At 23.8% G+C, this 27660-nt stretch overlaps 1 protein-coding gene across 1 annotated transcript in view; it reads right to left on the bottom strand.

Annotated features, from left to right (window-relative positions):
* The window catches only part of LOC112603590 (neurotrimin-like), a 150511-nt gene extending 123473 nt beyond the window's left edge, over positions 1-27038 (bottom strand). The window contains exon 1 of the mRNA XM_025352238.1: positions 26961-27038. The gene's annotated coding sequence lies outside the window, so the exon portion shown is untranslated. The remainder of the gene's footprint in view (positions 1-26960) is intronic.
* Between the last annotated feature and the right edge of the window lie 622 nt (positions 27039-27660).

Genomic DNA, 27660 nt, shown 5'->3' with positions numbered 1-27660 from the left:
CTATCATGATGAAATACTTCTTTGAAATAAACATTAAAATGTTAATATTACAATTTTCCCATCAAGCTTTGTATAAATTAAATAATACAAAAAATATTTTCAGTTATTTAAGGCCTAATATATAGATCTTTAACAACAATATATCATTAAATTGACATACATATATAACTTTAAAAAAGGACAATATCAAATATTTGAAATATCTTGTTAAGTATAAAATTTATTCAATGACAATAATTAATTAAATTAATAAATTGTATTGACACAAATTAATATTAAGTTTAAAAATTAAACTGCACTTTTATTTTTATAAGCTTTGATTAAGCGACTTACTATGTTTTTTTCAATTATATATGTATGAATATATATTGCAAATTATTACAAACTAACGGTTTTATATAACACGCATATTTTTCAATAAAATAAAGTAACAATCATAAATATTTATGTTATTCATTTTTCTATTTTTATTATTTATCAAAAAAATATATCAGCAAAAGTGGTCATTGGAAATTTCATATAATAACAATAAATTACTAGATTTTATTTTTCTTAAAGTAATTTTTTTACGTCTCACACTATCAAAACTATTACTAGACACTTGACAGTTTGATAAATAATTAAACAATTTAATTTTAAAAGTTGTGTAATAGAACTAAAACTAAGAAAAAAGGTAATTTATTTTTATGTTTTTCATTCTAATTCATCATAGAAAATAATTTTACACAAAAATCTAATTTATTTGATATTAATATGTTCAACGATACAAAACTTTATAATTACATCAACACTACCAATATATAAAACAACATCGTACTGTCAATCATTCTGTTTATTTGACAGCAAAAAACTGTCTGCAACTATCAAAAATCTATGTAACACTTAAATGATTTATAGCGATAATTAATTATTGAATTTCAATGTTATCTCAGTCATATGACTAGTGTTTATTGGAACCAACATAATATTATATTTAGACAAGCACACAGTGAATAACGGGGATATTTCAAATTTTACACAGAAACACAATCAAATCCTTCATCGGTAAATGCACTTCATAAAAAAAATGGTTGTACATAAATAAACTATTACAGACTCATTGATTTCTATAAATTCAACTAGTATATAATTATAATAGCACCCAGGGTTATTGCCAAGACACCACGACCACGTTGTCAAATTCAAATTAAAGGGGATAGGAGGGAATCTGGCCGGGGCAGAAGCCGAGGGGTTCTCACAAAGTACCAAAGTGAAAAGGGAAAAAATAAAAATAATACAATTTTAGACTGATGCACATTTTTCTATGATTTTAAAGAATAATTTTTCTATATTTTTAGAAACCATTTTTTTTTTTTTTTTTTATTGACAAAAAATTAACTTAATACCTACAATATCACTCAAATTTAAAAAAAACATATTTTATTATAATTTGTATTTATTTCAATATTATCATCAATGGTTAATATTATTTATACCCATTAATACTGGCAGTATTGGTATACGGATGCTATACGGGAAATCGCTCACGCTCTAGTATTGTTTATCTTATCTCCATGCATATAAGTTATTTATAGCGACTCATGATGTTTATGATACATTGACTTAATATCATTTTATCAATTATAATAAAACTCGTGCAAATAAAATTAAATAATCTAAAAGCTAATAATAATAATTTAGTTGGATATTTTCTGTTAGATATTGTTAATATGAACTCATGTTCATACTGCTACTATGCATTGCATTTTTTATTTTATTGTTGTGTTAAATTAAAAAAGCTGGTTGAATATCTTCGTTTTTTCCAAAATGATGAAACCAAAAGTTTTAAGTGGTTTAACAAAAAAAAAAAAGAAATAGCAGCAGGAAAAAATATTTTACAAACAAATAAAAAAATTAACAATTTTTTCAGATGCAATCGCATGGTAAATTCAAAGCAGTCAAATTATTATAGTTATTATGGTATACATCAATACATGTTAGTTTAAAATGTTTTAATTTAAAGTTAAGCTGTAAGAAATTAAAGATGTTTTGAATTTATTTTTATTTTTTAAGTTTTATATTTGTAAAGCTTAACTTAATATATAATATTTTGACCCTTTAACTCGACCATTTGTTGAAAAATAAATTATCTTATGAATATATAAACAAGAATAAAATAATGAACATATTACTATCTTTAAGCAATGAATTAAAAAAACTGCTTCTTTATTAATTACTAAAAATTAAATGTTAAACGTAAAGTATTTTATTTGCAAAATGTTTGTATAACAGTTTAATTTATTAAAAATGTTATTTTCGCAATATTATTATAATGACAAAAACGCCAATGACTAAGTTGTGAGCTAGAGTGACGTTGCGTCATAAGAAAATTGTTTCAACACTAGCACAAAGTGTGAAATTGAAGCAAATTTAACTGAAAGTACCTCTCAATTATTTATTTTCATTCATTTTTTCTTTTGTTTGACATTGATGTTATATTTTATTTTTAGATAATACGGCAAAAGTTAATAATAAAAAAATATATACTTAACTGAACAATATGTAGGTAGATTGAAATATATGTATTAAGTCCCCTTTTCTGACCAAAAAATAGTGGAAATATTTTATTAAGTACTGTATGAAAAAAGGACCCATTTTTTTTTTTAAAAAAATATGAACTCTGATATTATTTATTCAAAACAATCAATTAATTAAAAGATTCTATAAAAAAGTTATTAATAACCAAATGTTAGTAAATTATGTGTATCTAATATAGATACAAGAATATATTCAAAGGTGTGCGTTGCTAGTCAACGATTTAATTAAATTGAAAAGTTTATTTTTTTTAACTTAACTAGTTTAATTTACTGTTAAAATAACTTTTTTTTTATTTAAAAAAAAATTAAGATTAAAAAATAATCAAAACTAATTAATTTATAATTATACATTTTTTTGAAATTGCTTGTTTTAGGTATAGTAAAAGTTACTAATAAGGATTTTTGAAATAACTTTATAACTTAAGTATGGTAAATATTTCAATAATTATGCATAAGTAATGTATATAAAATATGTATTTAATGATAAATGTTTTAATTTTGTATTTATCATTTTAAAGGATTTCGTATAGATCCTACGAATTCCATTTATACATTTTTTTTTTTATACAAATACAGGAATAGGAACAATTTACTTTTTCCACTTAAAGCCACTTGTTTTTATTCTAATCACTTAAATTAATTTTTACTATATTAAAGCACCTTAAATTAACTTTTTTAAATAAAAACTATTTGATAAAATAGTTTTTGTTTAATATAATATTTTTTTTTTAATATTGTAAACTTTTTATTATAATTTTTATATACTATTAATTATATATATATATTTTTTCATATAATGTTAATAAATTTAAAACTTATTATTACAATTTTTATTAAAATAATTAAATTACAATTGTTTATTTATGAAATAGTTAGAAAATGTATTTTCCTGCGAGCGTATAGCAAATGGCTTTGTAAAGCATATTTTGTTAAAAGGGCCCATATGACATTTCAACCCTGGAGCCCAATAGGTCCTTAATCTAACCTTACACGTCGTTGTATCATAATTGGAATCACAATTATTATAATATAATATATACATTAATAAATATGCAAGTATATAAATGATCTATTAAAAATCGTTTAAAAGTATTGATTGACTTTGATCCATTCAATACATAAAAATATAGTGATGTGATCCGCATTCCGCAGTATAGTCGTAAATACAAGTACAAACATTGCAACGTACCGCTAACGGCTGGTTCCATTATCTGCCAATTTCGGACACCAACTGCGCGACTTAGTGAACTTTCCCACCTATTTTATCACGGGAGAGAGGTTGGACGGAGGGCCGGGCCTATTTAATGTTCAGACCGGCGGCAAAAGCCATGATGTTCTTCAATTCTTCGAATTACCAAGTCCGTAATGATTAGGATCCGAATTTATATGCATTTGTATGTTTTTTTTCTGAACAGTCAAAAAAATAGACAGGTAAGCTACAAGTTTGATCTTTAATTAATAGATTTGAAATATAAAGTTTTATTTTACATATTTTTGCATATTTTGTCATTTTTTGATATATACTGCATATTTCTATATTTTCAATTTTTTATTGCATGTATGCGATTTTTAAATACATAATATGTAATATTTTGCTTATTTTAATTAAAATAACGTATTTATAGTTATATTTATAGTCCACATAATTTGACGAAGTCGTTTTTTTATATTATCTGAGACCTATCGGGACAAGTAGTAATCTGTTATTGAGTAAACTTTAATGAATCATATATATATTGTGTTAATCGTGATTCAAGTGCACGTAACTTTCATTCGATTTTATTAACTTATAGTAATTAAAAATAAAAGATTTTTTTTAATCAATTTTTTTGCATGTTTTTATTTTATAGAGTATATTACTGAAAAATAAGAGCATAAATGTATATTTTATAATGCATATTTCTGAGGTTTTTAAAGCATATAAATCCGGACCTAGTGATGACGATTATCGACCATTACGAGTGTAATTCATAGTAGTAATTTGAACTAATCAAATCTAGTATCCATAAATTATATATTAAAGTTTGCATTAAGTGTGTATGTGTGTGCGTGTTTTATCAACATACATTTTTACTAGACATTGACAACCAACGACCAAAGTTAGTCATTTCAATCTGCCGTTAATAGTATGCCTTTCCTGTGTAAAATATTATAATATATGTTATATTGCAAAAATCTAACTATTTACATCTACAAAAACAACAACTAGAGTACTGGTAAAATTGCAGAACTTCTGATCTAGGGAAAATATTTTTTGTGACTTATTATCCAACATCGACTTAGAAGATGTAAAGTGATCACTCTAGCTACAAGCCATAAAAATTCCTAAATATATTATTGATTTACTTGTGGTCTAAGACGCATAGAAGTGCTTGCTATATATTTTTATCACTTACATAAACTAATAAACAATATATTATATTTTTCTATAAATATATTTTTACACAATATATTATGACTTTAAATACATATCTAAAAAAGTTTGTTGAGTACGATATATATATATAAATCATTGACAGTATGTTGCATATCACGTTATACTGATTAATATGCTAATAACCTATGATTCTAGTTCGCCGATGATTATAAACTATTAATTGACACACAAATGAAAATTAGCTAGTTCTACATAACATCTGGTCTAGATAATAAACCAGATTAAAGGCCAGTAATATATTATAAACAAAAAGGTCTAATTATTGTTGGTGCCGTGCTGCGTCGCTAATTATTGCAGTAATTAAACTACAAAAATGTAAGGACAACACTTTCGGTACACTTATGCATGTCTTCGTCAATGAGACGTAACTCTTTTAAACTGGACACTGATAAAGTATCAGATATCTAATTAATGAATTAATGAATATATATTATTCACAAACACATTAACATTAGATCAACATATCATACTCCAATTCAAATCATAATTAATCCATCGCCACAATTTAATTCTTAATAATTGAAAAAAAATGAGACATTTCCTTAAAATAAGTAAATACAACACTTATTTTTTCTTTAAACTATAAAACAATAAATTAAATGTTATTCAGCGTTTATGACAGAAAATTTTTTTAATTTTTTAATTTGGTCAAAACTAATAAATTAACTCCATTATACTATATCTATTATGAATAAAATAACAAAAATAAAATGATAGACATATAAGTGTCTAAAACAAAGAAATAATTTAAAAAAGATTAAATCAACTAACAGAATAAATACAAGTTACTCTATAAAAATGCTAGTTCAAATTTAATCTTCTTATAGATAATTACTTATTAAACATTCACCCAAAATGACCACAACAATACTATCATGTAAATAAATCAACATAGAAACTTATTTTCTAAAGTCTTTTGGGAATGTTTCTTTATTGTCTTATACTTGTGATATCAATTGAAGAAAAATTCAAGTTTTATTTTATCGGATACACTACTTGAAACGTATTATCAAATCCAATTAATGTTGGATCAATAGTTTAATGTGTTTTGAATTTCTTTTTATCTCTTCTAGATTAATCATTCTAAAAATCAATTAATTTCAAATCATACAATCCAAAAATCATCTGGTCACAATCATATTATGCTAATTATATGTCTCAATAATAAATATAAAAATAAATAATAAACAACACATTTATTTTTTAATATCACATTACATGACATAAATATTTTTAATATTCTCTACAACTGGCATATAAAAAGGCAATCATTTTAATAATTAAAAAAAAAAAAACTTTCAGGAAAAACAAAATGTATCTTGATGACTACAACGCTTAATAACACAATCAAAACTATTAGATAAAGTCATTTAATGAGAAAACAAAAATAACTTCATCTATAGAAGACCTTTTTTTGAAATTTCAATTTGTACTTCTAATATCACACCATTTTTGTATTCTGCAATTAGGTACTTCATAGAATTAAATATAATAAATCTAAGAAACTCATTCGGAATACTTCGTCACACAATTGTTGCTTATATTTATGTATCAAAAGGTTTTGTCAAGGTGAGACATGAAAGCCTGTTTTATAAAAGCAAAATTATTAATGTAAAATATTAATTTATTATATTTTAAGTTTTAATTTACTCATTTTTATCAAATAATAATAGCTATTATATTCGGTTAAAATAAATAAAAACACTTCAAACAAGTTTCTGCTGGAATCGATAAAATACAATCATCAAATATGTTATAATTATTACAATTTATTGATGGTTCTTATTATATTTTTATTATACCTAATATTCTACAAGAACTAAATTAAATTTTTATAATATTTATGAAAAACCCACACTTCTAAAATATTAACTTGGCGTGAAAACTAAAAACTATTATCACTTTCTCAATTAATTTGGTTTAGTTTGTCTTGATTCCATAAAATGCAAAATTGCTAAAATATAATAATTATTCTATTCTCAGTGCTCAGTAGATACTAAATAACAATGATGAAAATAAATCATATTAGGAAAGTTTGCTTGTTTCTTAATACGTGATTATTAAACATATTTTAATTTTTAATACAATACCATTAATTATAACTCCATATAAAATTTAAAAAATGTTTAATATCCTTTGTATTTTGTTACTCATTTTTTTTTTTTTTATTATTATTGACTAGTATAAATCTATAGTTATTTATTTAACTTCAGTATCAAAATATTATATATTTGAGAATCTAATTAAACGTTTTTCTAGTATTCTGTTGTTTTCAATTATACAACAATCATATTTATGTACTGATAATTAACGGGTGAATAATCACGATAGGGATATAAGTCGTTAAAAACGTATGTTAAAAAACCTATAACTATCATTAAATCACTTGTTTTTTAATTACGAAAATAACCGAAGTATCTTCAATAAACTTCACCTATCTACTGTTAAAATAAAATCTATCGAAAAAAAATAATACTTCTTTTAAAAATTAATTTATAGATTGCGTAATAAAAATTACCGGAATAACAGATCACATTTCTATCAAAAGAAATAGAAGTGCTACAACCCGATTTTTTTTTATGTCCTCTACTTATTTATGATTATCATTATTCACTTCTTCTATTTGAGATTTGATGTCGGTAAACATATCAACCAATTTACTATAGTGATAACCAATAATTCCAAATAATAATTTTAAAAAAAAATACACATTTATAATTATAATAATTAATTTAAAAACAAACTTTATCGATGTTTTAGTGATAATATCTTTATTTTGAGTTAATTTGTTTGAAACTTTTAGTTGGCAATAGTTGTGAGTAATAAACTAATATGTACCTATTAAGTATATTAAGTTTTTTTTTTTTAAATTAGCGAGATAACAGTTGAATTAAGAAAGAATAAAATATACAAAATCGAACATACTAAGATGTATACTATTTTTTCATTAAATTGTCCTAATTATAAAGTTTAAATTGAGGTTATCGATTAGTTCCACTATAACAAAACAAAATAATAAATAAATATTTTTAACATGTGATATTATAATTATTAAGGTTAATCTAACCAACACTATTATCACTGAATTGATAATTTAAAAAAATTGTTATGGTTTAACTATAGGTGTTTATAGACAACTATTCAAATTAAAACTACATAAATAAATTATATATAAACATTTAGTTTAAGGGTAAACTGTATAAATAAAACGTTCATGTTTTATTCGACGTTCATCGAAGTATGACTTCATACTTCGTAATCTAACAATAATTAAATGGCTGTAATCGTACGAAAAAAAAATGAAGAATTAACCCTTGATATTATTTATTTTACTTACCTATTACCAAATATTTTTATCAATGTGATTAATTGTTACAATTAAACCTATTCAACGCCATTATTGTATAGTATAAATTATTTACATTATATATGAGATATTAGTATTGAGTATATTATGTATTACATTATATGTTTGTTGTTATTTTAATCCTGAGATTTTTCGCACGTGATTGTGTTTGTAAATATCAGTACCATATTATAAAACAATTATTAGTTTATCAACAAATATTTTTTTTTACACTACCTAAATTTAAAGTTAAAATATTTATTTATTTATTATTATTTTTTTTTTAATATCCAAAAACATAACTTTTACTTGTCACATTAAACAAGAATTTGTATCTTTTTATTTATTGTAGTAGACTTATCAGTCAAATCTGAAAGGGTATAGTTGATTGTACATATAAATATATTTTATTTAAATTTTAAACTTTCAAACAGCAATCATAAAGAACATTTCAATTTTTTGAATAACTAGCAATACTATTTAAGTTATTATTTGTGATTTATATTTAAAAAACTAGTTTAATCACGAGAAAAATATCTATTTAATAATAATAAAAAAACTTATCTACAAAATTATAACCACCTGAAATCTGAATAGGAGACTGATAGCTATATTCACAAAACAAAATAATAAGCCATAAATAAGCATTCAACGTTTTTTAATAAAAATTATTTCAAGGATATTTAATTTCATCAACATTTCAAAATTTTGTTTTAAACATTTTTAAAGTCTTCTTCTCTATTATATATTTTAAACTACAAAACAATTTACTGTAATAACTATGTATATTAACTGTGGTTAACCAAATATATATTCATTGCACTAACAATTATTATTATTATTATTATTATTATTTACTGTTTTAAGTTTGTAATTAACTATGAACAATTTCTAATGACGTAATTTTTGTTAAACTTTAGGTGTATTATACTATTAACCATGTCTCGTTATCTAACCTTTTAACGCCAAATTTCGCCTTTAACATGGCTTTTCACTCAATTATTAAAATAAAACCTAACCGGAGGTCATCTAAATGTACTTATGAACTCATAATATCTTACAAATACTGAAATTTAAGCCTATTTAATTAATTGATAAGTAGTTGGTATATATATTTTGCGAGGAAAGAAAATTTAAAAGTATTAAATATTTTAACATAATTAATGTAACTGCATTGAAAGTTAATGTTATGCTATTAATTTCATAAAATCAAGGTAGTTACGTAAATACACACCAAAAGGTTAAATTAGGATCTTACAAGATATTTTTATATTTTTGTGTAATACTTAAATAATAATAATAAAATATGATAGGAACTAATACACATAACTTCTATTATAAAAAAAAATAGAACATTAAGCCATTAAGACAATATACTCGCGCGTATACATACATACCAATATGAATATAATAAATATTAAAAATATAATTAAATTATGGCCAGTTATATTTAAACTGTCAGAAACCAATTAAAGCCCAAAAAAAAAATAACAATACTATAAATAAATAAATTATCTTTTTATTTTTCAATTTCAGCTATTTTTTTGTACTAAACATACATCCAGGGTAGTTTTTTTTTGTCTTTATAAAATCGAAATTCCTATATCTTCATCGAAATTATTAACAAGTAAAATAGTAATTTATCAGTCCAACGTGCAGTGAAAAAATTCACTTTTTTAATTCACAAATTATCAGGCAGTACATTACTCTTATACTTGATTTTAAACTAAGTAATGTAATTTAAATGTACTTTTATAATTCAGTAAAATATAAGTAAAATATATTGAATAAAACAAATTCTAGTCAGCAATTTGATTTAATCTACATAGTTTCGGTGCCGTGTAATGAATTTGGTTCCTTACATCGATATTATGACTTGAAAAGGTTGATTGAACATAATTAAGACCAATATCAATATATTATTAAAATACACACAAAAAAAAAATTGCAATTTTATGAAATACAAAAGAATTAAACAGACTCAACGTATGTTAGTGCAGCTAAATACATAGCTTATCTTGAACGCTGTGTGTTCTTAATTTTCTTATTGAAATGCATTTAAGAAATATCATATCAAAAATACACTAATATAAACAAAATAAGGAGTCTTATTGAAAGTATCCATTAAGAAAGTTAAAATTAATTGACAAGAATTAAGCGTTTCATTTTATGGTTTCAGTGAAACACAAATTCAATAATTAAATAAACATGCTCAATATTGTTTCAAGATAAAAATGGAACAAAATATTGGTAGGGATTCAGATAATTATACGTATAACGATAATAATCACGTATCTATTCATAGATAATTACACATTGAATATTAATCCATAATATTTTAGCAATCAACACATTTTAATCATGGGATAATAATAATAATAATAATAATATACTAGGGACCTATATTATTATTTAACGTTGTATATCGTATTGAAAACCTGCAACAACTTCTCTTTGAAATATAAATTTGTGCGCTCCAGACCTATAATATATGTATTAAAATATCTGAGTATGTCTAGACATTGTTGAATACAATTTAAAATCATCCAAACAATATAATAATATGCTTCTTTAAATTTAATTTAATCATTCACCAGTGCAATGACATGACACTTTTACCAAGTTTGTTAGTCGTATGAGTTCTCCCAATGTACACAAAAATTTGCTTTATGTGCTATATCATACGAAAATATCCATGTAATCAAGTACAGAATAGCTTGTGTAAAGTTTTAAATTAAGAAAACCGTTATATTAATAGATTGACGGTGAGGTATAGGTGCATCGAAAAAATCAAATGAAACACAAGTCAGTCACAACAAATTTTTTTTTATATTTTTTCCCTCCATCATCGAACACTCACTATGTGATCATTCAGGTGTTAAGCCCTTTCACAATCTATATGCAGACTGCATTTTTGCCCTTCATCCACATTCCGCGTACAGTGTTATACCTATACACTTAAATCATTATTGTTTTGTTACATCAACCGAATATACCTCTGTTTTAATCGAGTAATTGAATTAAATTCAGACAATGTCGGTGGTAAAAAGATTTATTACAAGGTGTAATATTATAATATTATCAATATACGCATGTGTAAAAAAAGAATACCTACCTCTTTTCTTTTTGGGGTTACGAATTTTAGATATACTGCAACGATCGTACGGTACATGTACTCGTATAAAATAATAATATTATAATATTATTTACCTAGAGTGACCTAAAAAGTAAGAACTGATAAATGCAAAATGTTTTGTGTTTAAAAGTAAAAATTAAAAAAAAAAAAAAAAAAAAAAAAACAGACGGCGTTTTTAAAACTATAATATCAATAATTAATCAATATTACTAAATTATTTCAAATAATAGCATTACAAATAATATTTAAGTGGTTAGCGTTATAGTATAACGTACGTATTAATTTAGCCTGTATTTAATTTTAAATTTAATAATCAAAGTCCTAAAATAAAATATAATGGTAATATTATGGTCATAATTATAATATTTAATAAATAAACAATACACAACAAATCAGAGTCTCCTTATATACATATATATATATTATTTTTTTAAATTTTATAACTATATTGATCAATAAAATTTAAAAATAAATACATTAAAAAAAAAATAAAACTTAGATAATAAAGTAACCGACCAATAAATATTATTTTTGTCAAAATTATTTGAAAAATTACATAAATAATCAAATAAATATACTTCTTTAGTATTTTATAAATAAAACACCTATCTAATTGCATTTATTGTTATCATGCATCATATTCTATATTCATTTTTATGTTTTTTCATCGTAATCTACTTAATGAATTAATAAATATTAAATTATCTAAATAATTTAAAATGTAACCCATAATTATACTAAAATAAATATAGAAATGTTGTGATTTTTAAGCAAACGTTGACGTAACTTAAGTTTAATGTAATTTATTCAATATTTAAATATTGAATTATATTTGTAGAGTTTGATATTTTAGAAAAGTATTAACGTAAAAAATATGTTTCAAAAAAACAAACGATAAAAATAGTTTTTGTTGAAAAATATACGACTGTTTCAAAGTTTCTTTTTATACATATTTATATGGATATTTAATCATTTTTAGTTATGACGTATTATTTGGGAACTATGATTTGTAAATAGAAGTGTAGCTCCTTATCAATAACAAAAACCAAAAATAAATCTAAATTCATTACTATATTAGTTTTAAAAAATATCAATACTAACACAGTATAAAAAAAATTTTAATTTAATTAAAAATAACTAAGATATGAATAGTTATACATTTATACGTTTATTTAGCTAATTATTTCAAATTGTGCTAAAACTGATTATAATATTAACATACGTATTACGTGCATTAAGCTCATTAAATTGATTATCCTTATGATATTCATAATATTAATCTAGCTAAAATGTGTCTTTGAGATGTTGTACTTTGATATTCAAAACGAAGTCTCGTAGAAAATCATAATGGGTGATTAGACTCCTATACATTTAGATTTCAGAAAGTTACATAATATATTTTCAGTTGTTTTCAAATTATATAATCTTGAATTTGTGAATAATTAATAGTGTAACATACCATATGTAGTACTTAAAAGAAATTATTTTTAAAATTTAATATAAACATCGAACATTCTCTAACATGTATATACCTAAGTATAACGTGCTAAGATTCAGTTAATAAATGCGTAAAAATGAATTTAAAACTTTCAAAAATATATTAAATTCTATTTTTTCCAGTAGACAATTCGAGTTTCAAATACTTGTATAGTGAAATCGTAATACATAATACATACTATATATTTTGATAAATATATTAACAATAAAAAAAAATCGTTTTTAAATTTTTTATTTTTAGAGATTTTTATAGCATATAACATATTTCCATGCATTATTCTGTGTATAAAACATTTGTGCGGGGCTTGCGAAGATATGAGCTAAACAAGACGACTCGGCAACTACCTTGCAATTTAAGCGTTTCATTCGCACCTCATTTAGACTGAAATAAAAACATTGATATAATCGAAACAATTACCATATTATTATACCGTATCTAATATAAGCTATAATGTATTCACAGGATAATATTTAATAGTTTTGTGTTACTCTAACAAGATCGTTCCCATTATATTCGGAACGAGAATCATAGTATGACGTATATTTTTATTTATAAATATCATGTTACAACTTTTAACTGCAATAAATATCAATAATAATTGATGAAATTTAAAAATAATCACTTAATCACATTTTAATAAATATATATTATTATCCTTTTCGTAGAAATTTTACCATGATGGAAACTCCCCGATGTAGTTTACACGACCGCAATAATGAGAATCTAATATAATATTATTATATCATAAATTCTGATCTCACACATCACCTCGTGACCCGATAGATATAATATTAAAATATCTTATTCTCCAAGATCATTAATTTAGTTGCACATCAAACGGTTTCTGCTCTTAGACAGATATATATATACGTTCTTGAAATCCATTTATTACTTGTCGGTCAACTAACCCACTCTTATACTCCGTTTGAAGTGGTTTATAATGATTAGGTAACTTAAATGTACATATATGGTGTTCAATATATATATAGATACTATTTACTGTTGTAAAAATAAAATCCAAGGGAGAATTATGGATCAACACTTTCCCGTAGCCACAGTATTTTCCATCCGACATGGAATTCGATTTTTTATATTTTCTAATTATTTTATTATTTATACTACCTACCTAGTTAAAATGATTTTAACGTATAATTTTAAAACTCTTACAAAAATACCATAGTCATCCCTATGGTACATAGGTGATAAGTAACTGGATGGATGATGTCATAATAGCACTGATCACTATATAAGTATTTACAGATACAATACCTAATTTAGGTGAAAGGTGCTGTGGTGGACAACAATAGTCTGTAGAGGATATTGGTATACAAGTTATAGATATTTGGCTATAAGTAGAGTTAGGATATTGATGACCTAAGAAACACACAAAAATGCCTTAAAATAAATGCAAAAATTCCCTAACAACTTCAAAAAATTACCTTAAAATGATCTAAAAAAAACTAATCAAGTAAGTAAAAAGAATTTATTTACAAATAATAATTTTGATTAGAGATATGAATGTAATAATAGGTGTAACAGTAATTTAAAATATGAATTATAAATTATAATATTAGTAAACAATAGAATACATTATATAAAATTATTAAAAATAAATTAAAAATAAAATATAAATAAAAAAAATATATTAAAAATATTCTCATTAATAAATATTATTTATTATTAATTTATTCCATACAATTTATAAATATAATACTCAATAAGCGTAACGTTCGATAAGCGTATATGATCAGCGTATATCTGAAAGAGTATTTATTGTATCAATAAATAATACTCAAAGTCTCAAACAGTAAATCTAAATCCAAAGTCAGATTTTAAATAAATTAAATTTGTTTCCAAACTTGAGTTTAACACTTTCTCTAATCTAAAATTTGAGAAAAATGACCCACATTGTACAAAAACTACAAAAATTATCTAAAAAATATAAGAATGACGTTAAAAAAAAACAAAAAAATGTATTTATAGCTAAAATGTCTAAAATGCAAAATAAAATTAGAATATTCTGCATCAAGGGAACGTGAAACAAGTTTTTAGCTAGGATAGTATTGTATAGAATCAAAGGAAAAAAATACAAAAGTCATCAACGTCCTAAGTAAATATAAGTAAATATAAAATTCGTCCCATATTTTAGTGTAATAAATTGACTGCTTACTGATACTTCTTATCTCAAATTGTATTTTCATGTATTACACTATTACCATTTAAAACTGACATCGCTGCATCGACTGGACTCCGGTCTGTTCGAAAATAGGGATATGGTTCATCAAGAACTACAACAAAATTGACAATTGTATACAAACTGACGTGAATATGACGCAGCTGTCCCGTCTATTAGTAGCTAAGCTAAATGTAAAAAACAATGCAAGTCCCCATGAAGCTTGGATCTGCGAAAATCAGATTAAGGTTTCACCACCAAGGGTAACTATTGTGTATTATTATTTAAATAAACGATGCTGCATTAAGGGAAGTAATGTTTACGTGGTTTCCTCTCAAGCGGGAGCTCGAAAACTGTGTTACGGACTTCGGCCACATTGCAATTGAAACAGATGATTATGTCATGATATTGCCATAGTGACTGAGTTGTTCAGATGCCGAATCAGATATAATAAATAATAATAATATGTTATGTTTATATTATTGTAATAACGTAAAAAAAAACGACGTAAATACATTACGACATTGCCAATGTCTTGACGGTGCGCGTTTCTAAACATTTATATTATTATATTATTACGTTCCATTTAACGTATTAGATACAGAATGTATAATAAAAAACACCTGTTTTCCGCGGTTATGGTTGTATATTTCCCGGACGACGAACGTTTGCTGTTTTTTCTCCTTCATTTTTTACATGGAAACAAACCTAGTAGTATTATTGAAAAGTCATTTTTCCCCAGCACTACGCTTGTATCCATATAACATTATATGTATACATGTGCCTATATTGAAGTATGTACACACTCACACACATATTGTATATTATATATGTATACAGACATATACATATAACGTAGTAACATACTAACTCCAAATATATGTGGTATCCAGGGTTATGTGGTTTTTTTTACTTAACTGCATAGAAATGAATATACATAAGCGAGTACATAATATATATTTACGTGTGTATACACGAGTATATATTATAAGAATATACCGATGAGACCCAGTCAAATAATATAAAAAAATGATATTATTCATACCTAAATTTATACGTGGCGACAGATTCGAATAAACTCGGAATAAAATAGTATAGCGTACGACGATGTTTTACTTGAGTTTTATTATGCATACTAATAAGACTTTCCGCGGTTTGAACGATAGGAACATTAACCTAAAGAGTAAAAAACTAGACAGTAATAAATACCACAAGTATTCTATAATTTATAAATATAACGTTCAAGTAAAAATTAATTTAATTTCTATTTCGATATTTTATCGACCTAATGTATTTTCGCATAAATTAATGATTATTTCATTACGTATCCTACGTTTGATGTTATTATACAATATACACTTCATTACAATTTACAGATGTCATTGCTTAGGTCTTCTATTCAATTTGGATCTTTGGATCTCTAAAATTTAATAAAGTGCACACTATTTCTTTAGTCTAGACTCTAGAACATTATTTAATAATATTATCTTTGTCGTGATTCAAAAGTAAATCAAAGGTAAAAATGTACATATACATTATCAAATTATTATTGAATTTTTATTATCATAATAATTATTATGAATATTTAAAAAAAAATGTTATCTATAATTTTTATTTTATCATTAATAAAAAATATATGTAAAGCTAATTTTTTTTTCAACATATTATGATAATACATTTCCTAGATCATCGTCATTAAAGCCGTGAAAATTTAGTTAAAAAAATAAATATATTTATCACACGTCGAGTATCTCGACAGGTAGAATATGATTAGACGTGTATAGGTCCATATGGATTATCATCAAAACCCGCCAGATAGATCTAATAATGTGAAAAATGGAAGAATGACAAAATTGCGATAGATACACGATTGTTACGATAATATTGTCGTGCAGTTTCACTCGGCACATATTGTTGTTAGGTGTATAGGCCCGTATGGATTATTTGCGGAACCTGCGGGTATCATGGCATTTTCATCGAAGCCAATAACAAGGAAAATCGAAATTCGAGACAAATTCAGTAGGTACATCCGATTATTATACGATATAGTCGTGCAGTTTCATTCGGCCCATATTGTCATCGGCGAGCGCAAAAAACGTTTACATAATATTCTATAATGGGTTTACAGTTTCGCGGGGTTTAATGAACAGCGTCGTGTTTTTTCTTCCTATCTTCCGGTTTTGGATTAAGGTCCACTCGCTATATATATTTCCGATTACGCGCATGAACACGACAAGCAGCTGGATTAAGGCTTGGCGTACTGTTGCGCAATTGTCCCCTCGCGCATTCTCCAACTATTTTTTATTTTTATATTTCTTCTTTAAGTTTTTCTTCTTTATCGTCGTTTTTTATCGAAAACCAACTCCAGTTGGACTACGTTGCTACAAGTTTGTGTCATTTGTCACAAACAGTTGTTTTGTCCGACGTGTAATAATGTAATGTATATATGTACACAAGTCTGCGGGTACGACTCGAAATTGAAATATTTAATTATGCGGTCTGTGCGACTACACACTTAGCAACCAAAATTTGTTAGCAGGCGTATTATTATTATCATTATTATAGGTGTACCACCTCTAAAACATTGTATGCACCTAACATCAGTTCTAATGGAAACGTGGGAAATACACAATAGTAATACGTTTAATACTGCAACAGAATTCCTTATGATACGCTTTAAGTATATTATATAAAATCAACGGTGTTGCCTAGATTATGGACATATATTGTATATAAATATACATGGACGTAAAATATTTTTATTTTTTTGTACTTAAACAATGAAAATTAAAAACATAGTTGTGACATTGATTGTAACTGGCACTAGATCCATTAAAAAGCGTTAGAATTCGGCGGAATACATATTTATTATTTCATATCTGAGTGTCGGAATCGTATACTATGATTTACATGATTTTCGTGGGGAGTGTCTCATTAATTGTTATCATGTGTAAATGACACAAACCAAATTTGAACAACGTCAATACGACGATACGTGAGCAGATAAAACAGTACGAGTGTATTGTCTTTTTCTCGAAATTTGACATTCAGCACACGTTAAAAAATAATACGCAAAATAATGTACCTTCTTTATTTCCCTACGCACTGTGTACTTTCGTACATTCGATATATTTTATAAATGCAAAATATTTTTATTATCGTCGTAGAAAAAAAAACATATAATATACACGTCCAAAACATTATTATCCCCAATGAATAGATATCGTTATTATACTCCTGTAAGTGCTTGATATTATAATTTTAGTTGGTCTGAAAGTACTTAAATGTCAAGTGTTTGAGAGTTAACAACATTCACAAATAAGCACGGCACATATTATACTATTATAGATAACATGTTATTATACTTAATCGTATAGGTGTATCTAATATTTTTATTTTGTACAGAACATATTTATAATTTTAAATGAGATCATAATTGTATACAATTTATTTTTAATTCTTAATTGTATATATGTTTTTTCAGTCAATCTTCGAAACAAATACCATACTTATTTATTACAAATTATAATATATATGTACAATGTACATATATGTATATTATACATTGTATAATCAGAACACCATAATATTATATCTCGTATTGAAATAATAGTTATACATTATTATGTAATATAATATATTTGTACCTATCCAAATCATAGATATTATCTTTCAATTGTTTCTTATAATTTTTAATTTGGTGTCAATATGTGACTGAATAATGTATTATTAATTATTCATATTTTCTTTTCATAAACATAATCAATATAGTAAATATTAACTTCAAACTAGTATGGTTTTAATTTATTCTGCGGTATTCAAATAGGTTCTTTAAATCCACTGTGAGTCTGTGAGTTTGTGATATATATTTTTAGTAAAATAACTGTACAAGAATGTATAATATGACTATTAAAATATATTCTACTGGTAGGAAAGAAATCGTATATATATTTTTTTTTTTTAGTCACTAACTCTCTGGATTTCTTTGTTTGTTTAACCACCCTTCTAAACCTAAACATTAAATACCGAGCTTTGTTAAGTTCATTTCTTTTTTTCACTACCTCTACATCAATATTAAGTCCAGTAGTTCTGCCAGCAACATATTTTAATACGAACGTGATGTGCCACACAAATAGCCAACATTTACACTTTGGACGTGTACTTAAATTTTTTTAGGGTTTAAGTGCTACAAAAATAAAAAAGGACGTCATGTGATAAGCAAATAGTAGTGAAGAGAAAAAAGATGGTTCCCTGGCTTATGTGTGACTGTATACCGTATACGTAACTTTTTCACAAATCATTTTTCATAAAAGTTTTTTTCCGGGACACTTTATTTATTTTTCTATTTTTATAAGCATATATTCCTCAGTACTCGGTGGGATTGAAACACTATAAAAGTGTACAATATACCTACATTTAAATTATGTGAAGAAAATAATTTAAATTCTGTAATTTGAATTTCGACACTTTTGCATAAGGTATGTATTGTAATACTGCAGAATACAAAATACCTACTTGATTTAACTATTTTGTGGAAGTGAGTAAATCGTTTAAATTATAAAGATAAAAACAGATTAACTAAAATAAATGAATTTATTTTTTTTTTTTTTTTTGACACAGAATAATATTCATCTCGTGTGATTAATATACTAGGTGGTAATATTAATAGTTGAAGTAACGTAAAATGTATAATGTCTGGACGTTTCATAAAATAACAAAATAAACCACGTCATGCAAATAATTATCATAATCTTTAGGTATATTAAAATTAAATCAAACGTAAATCAGTCCAAACAATTAAGTGCAAAGATTCATTTTGTAGATATTATTTAATAGTAGAGAACTATCGTAATGACGCAGCTGTCAAAAGCGAAGTGAACAACACCTCAGAAATTCTAACTAATTCAATTTTTTTTTCATTCTTTCTAAATTTTGTCAAACATATTAGTATATTCCTACATAATAATGGACTTAAAATTATTAAATAGACGTCTTATAATAATACAATTAATTGGTTTCTGAATACATGTTAAATTCGATAATTCCATAATTACAAATAATAGATATGATAATAATCGTAGTTATCGCATTTTCGAAGTCAATTATATCTGTTTAAAATACTTGTGTATTACACCTATAGTACTAAATATATTTTATGAATACGAGTATCACTACTAGTATACATTAAGTTGGGTTAATTTTTAACAAAAACATTATATTTATTATATTATTATAATATTTAATTATCATAATAATTTTTTATGTTTTTAATATAATACAATGTTATTAATTTTTTTTTTAATTTTTCTAATATAAATAGGCCAAAACATCTGAATATTTTGTAAAATATAATAATATACATACATAAAATTCGTAAAAGTATTAAAACCTCACGAAAAATATTTTAAATTACCAACAGCTAAGTAACTAAATTTATTTTTGTTTGTTTTAATATCTATTTTTTTTCAAATTTATACTAAAAATTTAAAAAAAAAAAATTGTGTTTATATATTTTAACAACATTAATTACTTATGAATTATGAGTATCTTTAAATTTAATTTTAACCTTAATAACAATTGTCAAATTTTTGTTTTATCGAAGTAGTACAAAAAATAGTGAGAATGTCTTAAAAATTATAGACTTATGCAATATAAGCAATCAGTGATAATTTTAAGTACATGTGATTGTTTGTTTTTAAATTACAACAAAATATTTTCAATACCGTAAAAACTGTGCATAAAAATTCACAATTTTCCTTAATTTAGTTTTTCTGATTATTTTGAAAAGTACTGAGATTTAATTTTGATCTCTTTAAACTAAAAACTAAATTCATTTTCTAAACAAAAAGATTTTTAAGTTTATAATCGAAGCGATTTTTTTGTACCTTTCATCTTACATATATACATCAAATACATGTAATTTTAAAATAAATAAAAAAAATTTTATATTAAATAAAAAGTTTCTAATTGATTTTACTAATTATATTTTTTTAAATATATCATCTTTAATTCCTTGGTTATCTTTAACGACAAATCTACAAAAATTAATTTAAAAAATAAATATCTTATTAAATAATACACGTTACTTTTAAAGACTTTTATTATCTTTTAAACGTTAAAAATCAACTAAATTTTAATACACAATTAAAAGCAATAAAAAAAATATTTAAATTAAATAAAGCACCTTATTTAAGTTTTATATTTCAATATAGATAATAAAAAAAATAATAATAGAAATAATAGAAAAAGTAAATAAAAGTAATGTAACGATACTAATGGAATTTAAAATTCGTAGTTCATACCTATTGTATCATAACTCGATCAATAAACTCAAAGAATAATATAAGCATAACGTTTGATTGTGAAAAATTATTTAAGCTTTTTTATATCTATTTTATTATTATTATATTATATCCATTAATATATGTACAAATATACTATTTATAAATTATATATATTTATATATATAGTTATATTATAATTTTTTATTTAACAGCTTAAAATTATTTTAACGAAAAAGCATCAGTGATAAATACTATAAATTTTCAATTCAAAATAAAATATATATAGTAATAAATACAATATACTTATTTTACTAAACTGACAAGAACGATGTAATATGTAAATTTAATATGTATGAAGATCTAGGTGAACCGTATAACATTATGTAAAGATTTATAATATAATTATGTAATTAGAAGGAACATTCACTTCTCTATTAACAATTAAAAAACTTGTAGAATTTTAAAAAATCATATTTTTACTATTTTTGTTGTTATATTTATATATACTATATAAATAAACATACTATGTAAAATCATCGTCATCATTCACTCATAAAGAGTAAGATTTCATGAAACATACACATAGTAAGCAATAACAGTATAGCTTTTTCGATTTAATAAATTTCATGAGAGGTATAAAATATGAAGAAAAACAACCATGGGCCAGAAAACAACACTTTATGAATATAATGTCTATAAAACACCCGATTTCCACTATCCCTTAAACAAAAGCATTTCAAAAATTACACACGTACAAGAACTGTTGTGTACGAAAAGCCGTAGGCGAGGACAACGATGAAAGATACGTAGCAACCCTCCAAATGAAAAAGGGTAACAAGAATATGGGGGTGGTAATTTTAACTTTTATTCTAAAATATAGTGGGTTAGCGGGACGTATTCCATACGTAGTAGGGATGATAAAAAAATAAAAACCACTGCCCAAACTCGAACACCACTGTAATGATGAAGTATTGCACTGGTTGTAAACCATATATTAGACGACTCCAGATAAATACTTCAAATTAAACTATGGAAATCGCGTACAGCTATATGTAAGAAATTGATAGTTTAAAACTAAATTATTGTTATTTATTACATCGTGAGAAACGACTATTTTTTGTATGAAGGATTGCAGTGGCATAATAATTGATTACGATTTATTCAAAGAATTACCATAATATTATATATAGAGCTTATTATAAAACAAATAAATAATTTTATTTGTATTTTTCATAATATCAAAGTTAGAAGTATTCGTTTTCTTTATCTTGTATCAAACAACTATTCATAAATGTGTATAGTAAAAATATCATTTAATCGTTATAACTTTTATTGTTCACAAATTATTGTATTAAAACTAAAATATTATACAAGTATTGAGTTATTATTTCCTTTCGGTGTACTTTTTAAGATAAGAACATTTTTATACTTTCTAAGTAAAAACAATTAAGTTCAGTTTTATATAATATTTTAATACATAGCTTAATTTTTATAAACATTTAATGAATATATATAATATAATTTTAACATAATAATGACAACAATTTAATTTCAATTGGATCCAAAATCATCGAAAATAGACTATTTTCTCTGTAAGAAAAAAACTTCTTAGTAATTCCTTAAATTTTCAAAATTTTCTCAAAAGTTATAAAAAAATTCAAAAAATTATATTTTTTAAGTAAAAGCTTAATAATAAAAATATTTTCATAAAATTTTAAACTAATAACTTTTTAAGTAGTTCACCTAAAATGTGAAAAATAAAATGTAAGTCTCTTCATCTCAATCTATTCTTCCTACTTTAAGAAGCTTAAAAAAAAGACTGTTTAATTTTCATGGTTAAAAATTAAAATTCTTTAGCTTAAAATCAAAGATTTTCAAAACTGACTTAATTAATTTATAGAATTAATATTAGTTTTTCGTAGAATCAACGCAAATTTACTCTCGTATGACTATCTTCAAATGTTGGTTGTATGAATAAATTGTTTTTTAAGATATGAAGAGGCCAATTTTTTATAAATAAAATTAAAAACATCATAATACAAGCGATAATTGTATAATTAATTAGAATAATCAATTTGCTATAAAATACAAACATGTATAAACGAAAATTCTTTCTAATTATTTTTTTTATATTTAAGACCAATACTATATAAAATATAACATTGAATTTAACATAGGACATTTTTATGTATTTATACTACCCTACATTATCCAATAAAATATCGAATTTCAAAAGTATGCATTATTTAATATTTTCATACGATTTCATATTTTATAGAAGGTATAAAGCTAGCGCTAATATAAATTACAGTGAAGTAAATATAAGCATGTGAAATTAATTAAACACCTAAGGATTGAAACTATTCATATCTACGTTCTATTTTCATAGACATTTTTTTCCCTGCTTTCTAAAGATTTTATTTTTTTCTTCAATATTTTAACGGTTTTATCATTTCAGTAAACGATGGTAACTTTCATTATTACGAATTAGGGAATATAAAAAGTATACAAACAATAAATATCACATATATAATTCTATACGGAAAAAGTTCTAAAAATTTCAATCCGCTTTTACTATTACTAATAATTACAATATACGGACAACGAATTACGGTAAAAAATACATTTTCCGTGTAAACCGAATACTTAATAACCGATTTTTGTTATCTTTAATTGTTGAATACAATAAATTGTCGCCAAATTTAACAACAGTTACTTATTAAAGTTTTCAAAACTTTCTAGACACATTGTTAAACATATAAAACAGTAATTGGTCTCAGGCAGAAATTATAGTTTTTTCTAATGGTATGTGCCCTATGAAAACATGATTATCTCACCACAAAATAAATATATTGTATTTTCTTGTCTATATATAGTAAATAATTTAAAAATAAACAATGAGTAAAAATATAATTTGTAATAAATAAACTTAAATTATTTATTTTTATATTTAAATTATAAACAATTTTAGCAAGTACTAAACTCACCATAGAATAGATAACACTTCAAATATTTTGTAAAATAATATCTATCTGTTTATGAACTCTTATATCGTAATTTTAATTTTACACTTAAACTGTAATATACCTGTATTTTTAAGAGCTTTGTAAATAATAAAACAATCTTTGTAGATTTTTAAATTTAAGTTATTTCATATTAAATTTTTTTTTTTTTTATTTTTTTTTATATTATTTTTATTATTATTCTGTATCCTATATTGATACGATACCTTTTTGAAAACTCTTTGAGTAATTTTACCGATATATTTTATCGTTTACCCCTTGAACATATACTTTGCCTTTGACTTCCAATCACGTCTGAATAATGTTTTTTTAGCTCCTAAACTACGGTCCAAAACACCCCCAATGTTAGAATAAATTGCGTTATCTGAATACAAGGGTGAATAGATAAACATTCTATACTCTAGGATAAGTACATAGTTCAAACTAAATAAACCAGTCATTTTATTTTTTAAGGCGATTCCTCAAAAAATATCGTAATTCATTTTCAAAGACTTTAGTACACGTTTCTGGTCAAACAACAAAACAAATTTGATTGAATCATCTCAGATGACGTTCAATTTTTTGAATAATGTGCATAAATTGCATTTTTAGCGTTTATATTATCATACTTTTGATATGCAATATATTATATTGATGTACCTATAATATACAGTCACATTAAAAATGCATTATGAGTATCCATTTGTTACACACATTGATCCACTATACTTTAATACAATAAATCAAAAACAAATCATCAACGTCTAAGCCTATAAATGCGTACGTTTCAAACGACTAAACAGATTTCCACTTCAATTTTTTTACGATGATTGAAAGTTACTACTTAGGTACTCTACTTAGTTGACGAAACCGCTCACAATAACAAAATGTATTATAATTTATTGTCATAAAGTCTATGTACATACTCTATTTTAAGGCAAGTTTTGTAACTGTAATAAAATTTAACTTTATTTTTTTTAATAGTATTTATAAATACTCTGGTTGCCATAAAAATATATTATTCTTTTTAAATAACCAAGTATGATAATTAAAAATAATGAATGCAAGAATGAACTCCCTCTAGTAAAAAAAAAAAAGTTAAAAAAAATAACAATAAATTGCTTAAATTGTGCAATAATTCAAATTATAATAAATGGAGTAACATATTTACTATACTTATGTGTTATTTATAATTAACAAATTTTTAATTTAATTAAATACATTTTTAATTTGTATATTTTTATAACTGCAAATTAATTTGAAATCCCACTTATTTAATTTTTATATATTAAATTAATAACGTACATAATTAGTTTTCAAAGGCTTAAAAAATGTAAATACTAAAATATTACGTTTGTATGATTTACACATGCTTCCAACCACAAATCGTAATATTTATATGAATTTTTTTTTTTTGATATCGATACTATAATATTTAATAAAACAGTAGTTCTTCAAAATATATATTAAAATGTTAAAAATACTCATATAATCCGGTACGGAGAATATTTAAATAAAATTAGAATAAAAATAATTTTAAAAAATATTACTATAACTGTTAAAAATATAGATTATCAAAAATTAATGATGAATTGATCCTCATTATAAAATGACGAGTTTTTAAAATATAAAATACAATATACTTGAGTTTCACAAAATGTTGTTTAACTCGTTAAATTGGATATTGTCTCGAATTCTTAATAACTAATTAAAAATTTAAACTACTTCAATCATTAATTATGATGTATAATAAATAATAATATACCTATTATATATTTTGATACATAATTTATAATAGGTACAAATAAAAAATAAAAATATTATTTAACCTCCGTCGTAAATGTATTATTACTTTTATTATTTGTTATGTTTAAATACGCACTTAAATTAGATAATATTTAAATAGTTTATAACTACACAAATATTTTTTAATTGTAAAATATAACTTTTATTTTTATTCTTTCAAATATACTTCTTATAATTCAAATATATACAATATTTAATAACTGATTGTGTTTTAGATGAAATTAGAAAATAAAATAATTGAATTTTAAACTGGAAAATATAATTATTCTTTAAAAGCGAAATCTGTTTATATTATAGGTACACATTATTAAACACGTCATTATTCTTGTCAAGTGTAAAATAATTATTGTAAATAACAAAACATAAATTAATTTAAATTCCTACTGCTTACTTATCGAATTAAATATTATATAAGTACTTAATATTTATGTATTTACGTACTTTGGTACTTAGTCATTAAGCACCGTAATATATCCTTAACTAATATTAAATACTATAGCTAATATAATGATAAGGCAAAATAAATCAAATTCTAATTGTTTTTCTTCGATTATACTATATATTTCGAAAGTAAAAAATTTTTACCAAAATCGAAATACAAAAAATTATTTTTTACAAAATGAACATATTCCCAATTTTTTTTCATTCAACCTAAGCATCAATTAATTTACCACAACATTATAAATTATGTTAGAAACGTACCTGTTGAATCAATCGCATAGACGTCGGCCCCCAAAAGGCTGACAAGGAAGCAGCACGCAATGCACGCGGCATGTGATTCGGCCGGCCGCCACATTACTACTAACGGCGGGATTCTCTTGCAAACTCAGCGTGTTGTTTAAAATTCCGCCGCCGCCACCCCGACTTAAAACACCACCGATATAACGGTAATAACCGCATGCGTGTTTAAAAAATAAAATGTACCCTAAAATACATGTTATTACTGGAATGACCAAAATCGTTGTTAATATTGATACGATGGGTAGATACAGTTCTTATTCAAAGGCTTTGGTTAAAAGTTATGCAGTTATATAGAAAAAATGAAAATCATAGAGAGTTTGTATTATTTTGAACAGTAACCAAAGTCAATATTTCGGACAGTTCATGCAATTAAATATAAAATATTATTCATTTTACATAATTTATTATTACATATTTTAATAGGTAGAAAATAATTATTCCTATAGTTTTATTGTAAATTTCTAACAGAAATATATAAATATAAATTAACATTAATACTTAGAGTTATTGGTTTTTAGAAATGATGAGTATCTATTCTGTAAATAACTGTGAGTCATACATAAATTTAAAAATCAAATTAATTTTACTATAATTATATTGTCGTGTTATTATTTTATTTTTCTTCTTGTTTACACGTTTCGTAATTTTTTTTAGATAAATT

This window comes from Melanaphis sacchari, unplaced genomic scaffold (assembly GCF_002803265.2).
Source record: "Melanaphis sacchari strain LSU unplaced genomic scaffold, SCAv2.0 Contig10_pilon_pilon, whole genome shotgun sequence".
NCBI lineage: Eukaryota > Metazoa > Arthropoda > Insecta > Hemiptera > Aphididae > Melanaphis > Melanaphis sacchari.
Note: the sequence above shows the minus strand (reverse complement) of the source record. Positions and strands in the feature narration are given on the sequence as shown.